This window comes from Montipora foliosa, chromosome 5, assembly GCF_036669935.1.
Source record: "Montipora foliosa isolate CH-2021 chromosome 5, ASM3666993v2, whole genome shotgun sequence".
In the NCBI taxonomy this organism is placed as follows: Eukaryota; Metazoa; Cnidaria; class Anthozoa; order Scleractinia; family Acroporidae; genus Montipora; species Montipora foliosa.
In genome coordinates, this window is record NC_090873.1 from 9,990,532 (window position 1) to 10,000,024 (window position 9,493).

The window sequence follows — 9,493 nt, forward strand, 5'->3', positions numbered from 1 at the left end:
TCATATGCAGGAGATGTCCATGTACATTATTTATATAAATAAACATTTGAGAGGTACACTTCAAGAAAACCAAACCCAGAGGAATAAATGAGTCCCTCTCAGGGGGGTCCTTGTTCCCTTAAAAGATTTGCTTGTGTTTTCTTGTTCCCGAAATTACTTTTAAACTTGTTCCAAGGGAACATAAATAATTTTAGGGACAAGTTTAAATTAAAAGTAATTTCAGGAACAAGGGAACACAATATATTTTGTCATTGTTTCCCTGTTCTCCAAAACCCCTGGGAGGGGCTATTAGATGGCTTCTGGCCAGGTAAAAAAAACATTATTATAAATAGAAAGGACGAATTTTACCACAATTGCTTTACAATCTCTCACAATCTGATTGGCAAATTTGCCGTTGTCAACAACAGTCTAAACAACGCTGCTCGAGTCATACTCACGTCAATTTGTCACGCAATGTAATAGCCAATCAGTAATGCCCATTTTGGGATATAAACCAATCATATTGCGAGAAAACTGTAAACAAAGCTTGCCCTTTCTTTGAGTCATGATCTGAGTCACGCTCTGAAATAAACATTTTCTTTGGCGTGAAATAATGTGGTAAAAAACAAATCGAATGTGGTTCAGTGTTGTCTGTTCTCTTATCGACAACAATATTCGTCATCACAATAGTCAAAATTTGTTGTGGACTATCTTGGCTGCACCTCATGAGTCCACAACATTTTGACCACTGTGATGACAAACGTTGTTGATAAGAATACAGACAACACTGAACTACGTTTAATTTTTTAATTTTATCTAGCTTATAATGCACCTATCAATGTTAAGCCCCGCGACAACATAATTAGCCAAAAGTAGGAAAAGCCCACACCCTGGCATAAGTTAAGGTAGCCAGAATAATACCCTTTAGACCTTGCTGCACACAATAAGAGTGCAATGTATGTACCACTCACCTTTCGTTCAGCCACCTCTCACGAACGTGGGAATTTCATTTGAACGCCTTCTGGGGAGTTATTTTCAGGCAACCTCGTTCCCAGCGCCTTTCCCTCACTAGTTGGGGAGGGAACAGCCTTGGGAACAAAGTTGATTTCCAAACCGGGTTGGTGTTATGTGTGTCACCTTGCTTTTATTATTGTTGATTTCCAAGTCTTCTTCATTGTCGAAGATGGTGGCCATGTCAAATACAATCCAAATCCCCACCCTGGGGACAGACCTCACAGTCAGAGCCCCATGGGTAGCCCGACATCCCCCCCCCCCCCCCACCCCCACCCTTCCTGGGGCTTAACATTGATAGGTGCATAAATACTAAGCAAAACACAAAACTGAATTTCAATCATGTACTCCTGTACTAAGATGATGGCAATAAATTAACTAACAGTAAACCTGGGACAATCCCAACAAAATACCTGACTTTCAATAGAAATACTCATTCTCTGAATTACAATTTAGGCTTATAAAATATAGTTTTTAATATGCATTAATTATCAAAGTATAAAATAATTATAGGGTTTATAGTACTTACGTACCAGTCCACAACAACAGCTCTTACACGATTTTGAAATTCTTGCGTTTTCAGAATCTTCAAGGCACGTTTGTTTTCAACCAGGGTTTCTGGGTGGGCAAATGTAAGTTGAAACTTTAAAAGATTTTCCAGTGGCTCGAAGGCCAGCGGCAAACTGAAACTTGTTCGCTATCTTCGCCATCTAAAGCAACATGAACCTGCTATAAGAAAGTTGTCATCCCACTGTTTTCTCAACTTGTTCACGTGGTCTCGGAGGCGATATCACTAGTACTAATACAATCGAGACTTGGTTCATAAGCATGCCGACAATGCATCAATCTTAAACACCGGAGGCGGGGCAATGATTTGATACATCAAAGATTTACCTAAACCGGTTTGTAGAACAGCCAGCACATCCTTTTTTGCCACGGCAATAACCTTAAGAATCGTTAGGTGTTTGTCTTTCAACATGACTTTCTTTTGCAGTAAGGCAGGAGCACTTCAATCCCCGACAGCTGTTCAAGAGGAACGACAGCCTCTTGTGACTCGTCACGCAATCTTTCGTGACCCAAAAGCATACAGACTTGAAATTTCTGTACCCGGTCTGAGATTTGTTGATATTTACATATTTGCAAACGGCTTCACCATCGCTGTTCAACAAAATCGAAGCAGAAGCAAATGTTGAAGCCATTTCCCCGGGCCTTGAGGAATATCTTGGAACAGCTTCGTTCCCTGTGAGCAAGTTTTATTGGTGCTCCCAGGGGAGCAATCTACACAGCGCCAATTGGTTCCCCTATAACTTGCACGTGGTCTCTAGATGACAGTTACTTAACAAAAGGAAAGGAATGTGGCTCGTCACAGTTTCAGCAGAGGTTCGTTGGGGAGGAAAGATTGCGTGACGAGCCAAAAGAATGTCTGCATTTGGGGCTAGAGGAACGAAGACTTGAGTCACGAGGCAAATTCAAATCAGGAGGGGAAAGTCACGCAAGCAATAGTGCAAAGACCACATGCATGTTGAAAATATTGTGTTATGGACGAAAAAGGTTTTCGGCGTGAAAAATTGGTAAACAAAGAATGAAATAATGAGATTGAATAATGGAGTCCGCGACTTCGCATGTGAGGAAAGGTTCAATAAGCCATTGCGATGCCAAGACAAGTAGTTGTAAACTGTGTATGAAATAAGTAAGTTTAATTCGCTTTCTTGTCAACCTTTCTACTGTGGGTGAAAGAGGCATTTTACCTTTTTATTTTATTTCGTCTAACATGTAATCATGCAGCACAAGCAAATCAACGATTTTCACAAAGACTAAATAAATACACTTTGTATAAATTCTGTTACTCCTACAAGCATACACCAACTTTGTAATAGGTAAAATGTTATTTCATAGCCCCTTTAAATGAAACGAAAGATGGGCAGTGATTCTGTTGTTTGTTTCTTAAACTTAAATTTTTCTTAAGCTTGTAGAGTTTATTCTATTTTTTCTTACGAACAATCATGCACTAGAAGGATGAATCTTCTTCGAAGATTTTGAAACGACTTAATTACATTTTGTATGAATTCTGTTACTCCTACAAGCATATACCAACTTTAGAATGAGCTGAAATGCTATTTCACAGCCCCTTTAAATAAAGCAAAAGATAGGCAGTGGTTTATCGGCACCAACGTTTGACGCGAATACGCCGAGTACGTTTTTAAATAAAAATATATAAATATTTCATAAGGGGGATTAAACATTTCATAAGGGGAATTGTGGTTCTGACAAAAGCGTTGCTCTTCGATGTTTTGTTTTTTAATTAAACCTGAAATTTCCTTGTAGAGGGTAATCCTCGACCTATCTACCCTTGCATTTTCGAATGCAATGGAAATAGGTTAGTTTTGAATTGTGCAGCAACAAAAGAAGAGAGTCGAGATTAAGGGGGAATAATTAGCATTTTTTATTGCTCAAAAGAAAGGAAAATGCAAATTATTCCCTTGAACCTCGACTTTGTTCTTTTGTTGCTGCACAATTCGAAACTACAATACTCGTCACAAATCGTTGAATTAGACACCGTTTCTCTCGAATTTTCTGGAAAAATCCTGAGATTTCTACTTCACACTGTTTCCCCCCTCCCCCCCCCCCCCCCCACCCCGAAATGTGCCTTCTCCCTCCCCAATGTTGAGCCACGCGTGTTTTGAAGCATTGAGACCACTGTGATACCCAAATCAACTTTGGGGAAGGGGAAACAGACACAAGTGTTTCAAGATTTTTGACGAGTATTGTAGCCTATTCAACTGACCGTTGATTCTGACCATGCGCATGAGGAAAAGTTCTCTTCAACCCTGATGATGCTGTTCAGAACTAAGAGACTCAGACACTTCGACGCACTGTAAAGGCCGCTAATGAAAATTGAAAGGATCGTTTTGATTTCTTCTTTTGGCTTGATTAATCCAACCTACAAGCTGCAATCTACAATCCGCTTCTTGTTAGGGTCTGTCGGATTATGCCAGCATAATTTTGAGAATAATACTATATCTGGAGTATCAGGCATAATGCTGGCATAATACTAATATGATTGTAGCATTATGCTGTTTTTTTCTGAAAACTGGGGAGAAGCGTATGGAAATTTTGGCAGCAACTCGCACTAGTATGTCTCATACCCTGTGCATTTTGGTATAATCGAAGGCCTGGTTGACTCTTTTATGGCTATAGCATTTGTCCCTATGCCACCTTTACTCCTGTCTGCATATTCAAAACGAGAGGGGCTCAGAATGGCCGGATACAAAATGACTTCACCGAATCGGGAAAAAAAGCAGGCATGTCCGGTCACTGGACAATGCTTGTGTGTAAAGTACGCAGTTTACACTTATCCAAAAATTTGTTGCCTCAAACGCAAAGACATAGAGCAGATATGGTTGGAGAGCTCCAATCCATCTGATCGTTCAGGACGTGGTTAATTAAGAGATGACGCCCGCTGGAGCGGTAGAAAGGAGAGGGTGTCCTCTAATTATTCCACCGCTTTCTCCTGGCCAGCACTTTCTCTCCAAGGGACTTTTCTAAGGAACATGGTAGAAGGAATTTTCTAGCACTAGGAAGATCCTTCAAAAACGGATCATCGCAATGGGAAATGTTTTCTGTATTTGTTTTATATTGGACTGCAAGAGGTTTCTCTATCGCCGCTTAGTTAGCAGACTACGAAAAGTCCCTTTTTCGCCACTCAGTTCGTGGAGCGCAAGGCGAAACAGAAAACAGGCACGAGAACAACGCTCGAGTGCAGATTTCGCATGATCATGTTGTTATCGCGTGGGTTTTCCTTTTCGCGTCGCGTTTAATGAACTGAGCGGCGAAACAGGGTCTGCTCGTAGTCTAATTTTACACGCAAAATTTTCAACCTTGCGGTCGGCTCTTCAATGCACGAAGACCTTCCTAGTTTCTTGAAGATCCAAGAGCTAGGGAGATATCGATTCTGGCACCATGTCAAGTACTTTCACTCAGAAAGTCCCAGTAGCATATATAGGAAACAGAAAACAAACATGGTGGCACCTGGGCTTTCAGCCACTTCGTTCAACCATTGACGAGCAACACCCCAGACCAAAGTTTCTGTATGTAAACCTAACGAGAAATTGTTTCGCTCCCTAGGATTAAACGATGGCCAAACTTTTTACTTACATGTGCTTAGAGTGACTGTTCATATCAACGGCTACGTGCTCAAATGCAAATATCTTTGCAGATATTGAAATTGTAGGATAGTGACTTAGAGTGACTGTGCATATCAACGGTTACGTGCTCAAATACAAATATCTTTGCACATATTGATACTGTAGGATAGTGACTTATCCAGCAGATAAAGTTAACCAGCCTTTAAACATCAATGTCCACGTGCACTTTCTGCAAGTGAACTGATACATGACTAGTCACCTCTCAGACTGGAATATCTTTGAATGATACAAGGCCGAGTTCTTTCATTATATGCCAATTAAGGCTTGCGAAACCCATATTTGTGAGACACCGCATGAGCTCTTGACTTGTTGCTTTGGACGTAAATCCCTGGTACCATGTCCTGAGCGCAATTCAACAGCATTCCTTTGGAGACCCTCCTTCCTCCTCATGTACTCCACCAATAGCATATTCTGGAATCGGTGGTTTGAGATCTCTTGCCAGAGTTTTCCAATTGAATCCTTCTGGTATTTTATCTGACAAAGAATTTTCCACGAAACCGTATAATCGGTGTTGCTGTCCTTTAATTGCCAAATGTAATTGCTCAGTTCAGTTGAGTTGCTCTTCGCTCTTGCTTGAAACGATGCTTTATGGTTTGCGTACCTTGCTTTGAAATCATTTTCCTTGTACTGGGCACGTGGTATTCCTCGGACAATTGCATTCCTTCTGGACATTATCTTTGCTGCCTATATATATATATATATATATATATATATGCAGTTATATATATATATATATATATATATATATATAACTGCAAACAGTACTGTTTCGGCCTTCTAGGCCTCATCCGTGCAGTGCTGATGTCTGAGATGGAGGTTAAGCTTATAAAGCCACCCCAAATGTCCCACACATGTGGTACATCTAAGCCATGCCAGAGTGCTCAAAGTAGCGAGCTAGTGAGCATGCGCAATTGCTAGCGGCAATGACTCATCCTAGTAGAGTGCTCAATTTGGACATGAAAGCAAAAGCTTTGTAATGCCAAAGAGCTATATAAGAGACAAGGTGACCAATTAGAAATTATATAGCAAAGAGCTATTTATATATATATAAGCTGTCTATATGAATATCCCTCTCCTTCGTCCTCGCCTTTCTTGCTTCCATGTTCTTACCAAAACCGCTACTCCACTATGTGACTTAAAATTCCCTCAAAACGCAAAAACCCCATTGGTTCTCATTTAAAATTCTTGGGCACAAGTTTGAACGTTCGTTTTATATTCATCCAACGCCGTTGTTTCTGTTTTTCAGCCTCCCTGCGCAGGTCAATTTTGCCTTTCTCAACACAGCGGATACAAGCAAATTCTAGTGTTTCAGACACAACACAGTTTCCTTAGAAATTAACTTTGTCAGCTTTTCACGAAAGAAATTAGCCTGCGTAGCATAAGCGCTAAAAGTGGAGAGAACGAGGGACGCACAGAGAGTAGTCAAATCGAAGCACTCGCATTCTCTGCGCCTCTTTCTTTCCATCCCTTTTCAGCTCTTGCTACGCAAGCTAGAAAGAAAACCGGCAATGTCGATTGAGATCTGCCAATCACAATTACCAAGGTGACACTTTGACCCGTGCGGCTATAATAATTGTCAGCCGCAGAAAAACGTAACCTATTCAGAGGCGAATGGGGGGAGGGGGGTGGTTTGAAGCTTTCTTCTGACAAACTGAATATACATACTTGAAATTTATCAAAAGATTCGAAATACTTGTGAATGCCGCTAAATTTTGGACTAGAGCGAAACAATTAGAAATTATAAATAATCTTCCCAAATTGAGTAAAAACGGACAACAGCGATACTCACAACGTTAACGGTCTTAAAAAGGGATGCCGACATAATTCTCTCGGGTGTTTGCCGATGTATTTTTCATGAACCTTGTCTCGACTAACCAGAACAAAATGTCTGTGCATCGCACAGCAAAAAAAAGTCAGAAAGTCGTTCGAACATCGTTAACACATAATTTTTTAAGTTGGCATTTTCTGAAGTAGCGAATTTGGAAAAAATATTAACTGTGTGTATGCATGTTTTCCAACAAAATGGAAAGTACATGAAAAAGCTACCTCTAAGTTGTCTATCAAGGCAAGACATAAAACGCCATTGGCTATGTAACTCATACAATTGACCAAGGTGGGGTTTGTTTGTTGGAGTTCATTTTTAATGCTTTGTAACAGCATTAGTCATGGCGTTGCTAAACAGCAACAATCTTAGTGCGACGGATTGCATGTTTCCATCTGTTTATGGTACACAGCTCTATAATATTACAAATATATTTCACCAAAAGCTCATCTGTAGCACAGGAATGGTTTGTTATGTTCCAAACGTACGAGAAATAAGTTCCTTGTGAAGTTCATATAATAGATTTGATAATCTATGCCAACAGTGGTCTTCAAAGCCTACTTTTTTTAAATAAACGTTTCAGATATTCTCTGCCACAAGGTGTCTATAGAAATTTCCATGTACATTCCAGTTGCCAAGACAAAGTAGTTTCAGATATTCTCTGCCACAAGATGTATATGGAAATTTCCATGTACATCCCAGTTGCTTGGACGAAATAGTTTCAGATATTCTTTGCCACAAGGTGTCTATGGAAATTTCCATGTACACCCCAGTTGCTTAGACGAAATAGTTTCAGATATTCTCTGCCACAAGGTGTCTATGGAAATTTCCATGTACATCCCAGTTGCTTAGACGAAATAGTTTCAGATATTCTCTGCCACAAGGTGTCTATGGAAATTTCCATGTACATCCCAGTTGCTTAGACGAAATAGTTTCAGATATTCTTTGCCACAAGGTATCTATGGAAATTTCCATGTACACCCCAGTTGCCGAGACAAAGTAGTTTCAGATATTCTCTGCCACAAGATGTGTATGGAAATTTCCATGTACATCCCAGTTGCTTAGACGAAATAGTTTCAGATATTCTTTGCCACAAGGTATCTATGGAAACTTCCATGTACATCCCAGTTGCTTGGAGGAAATAGTTTCAGATATTCTTTGCCACAAAGTGTCTATGGAAATTTCCATGTACATCCCAGTTGCCAAGACAAAGTAGTTTCAGATATTCTCTGCCGCAAGATTTGTATGGAGACTTCCATGTACATGTACATCCCAGTTGCTTAGACAAAGTAGTTTCAGATATTCTTTGCCACAAGATGTGTATGGAAATTTCCATGTACATCCCAGTTGCTTAGACAAAGTAGTTTCAGATATTCTCTGCCACAAGATGTGTATGGAAATTTTCATGTACATCCCAGTTGCTTAGACAAAGTAGTTTCAGATATTCTCTGCCACAAGATCTGTCTGGAAATTTCCATGTACATCCCAGTTGCTTAGATAAAATAGTTTCAGCTATTCTTTGCCACAAGATGTGTATGGAAATTTCCATGTACATCTCAGTTGCTTAGACGAAATAGTTTCAGATATTCTTTGCCACAAGGTGTGTATGGAAATTTCCATGTACATCCCAGTTGCCAAGACAAAGTAGTTTCAGATATTCTCTGCCACAAGGTGTGTATGGAAATTTCCATGTACATCCCAGTTGCTTAGACAAAGTAGTTTCAGATATTCTCTGCCACAAGATTGTATGGAAATTTCCATGTACATCCCAGTTATTTAGGAAATGTTTTTAAATGTTAAGGTTGCCGCTCAAGACTTTTGTAGGTAATTTATAATTAACAAAACGAAATCTCAGCAAATGTTTCAAGGCAATGCTAGACATTAAACATGTCTTAAAAAGTTTAAGGAATTATGTCTGCATGATCTTTGCTCTACCAATTAAAGACAAAATCAATAAACAGCAAAGTTTAACTCCTCATCAGTGCCTGACGCTGATGCTCTTGCATTGCTCAGTTTTGTGATCTCCATGTTAAATGCACTGACTGGATCCTGTCTGTCGTAGATGCTCAGGAGATTCTCTTTGCAGTCGAATGCTGGTATTAGGGAAGAAAACACTGCAAACAGGATTAATAAACAAACACAATCTATTCAGCTTTAAACATTATCGTGTGAAAATAAAGTTCCATTATTATTATTACTATTTATTATGCGGAACTCTCTTGTTGGTGCAAGGTTCCTTTGAGCTGGATGATAAGTCCCAAGACAAAAAAAAAAAAGCCGCACGAACGATAAGGGCCCGTAGGCACTTGGCAAATATTTGTGAATTTTGCGAAAAAATCTTCATCGGTGCGTTCCGTGATTTTTTTTCCCAGCAAACGTCGGAGGCGCCGTCATCCGGCTGAGAAGCCATGATCGAAGGGAAACGTCAATCAAGTGTCTAGTAAACTGTCAACATTTTCGATTAAAAAATCTTCCC

At 39.8% G+C, this 9,493-nt stretch overlaps 1 long non-coding RNA gene across 1 annotated transcript in view; it reads right to left on the minus strand.

Moving 5' to 3' along the window:
- Window positions 1–3,658: 3,658 nt before the first annotated feature.
- Window positions 3,659–9,493, minus strand: part of LOC138003601 (uncharacterized) — a 19,539-nt gene continuing 13,704 nt past the window's right edge. Inside the window, exon 3 of the long non-coding RNA XR_011123619.1 lies at window positions 3,659–5,879. This is a non-coding gene — a long non-coding RNA (uncharacterized lncRNA). The remainder of the gene's footprint in view (window positions 5,880–9,493) is intronic.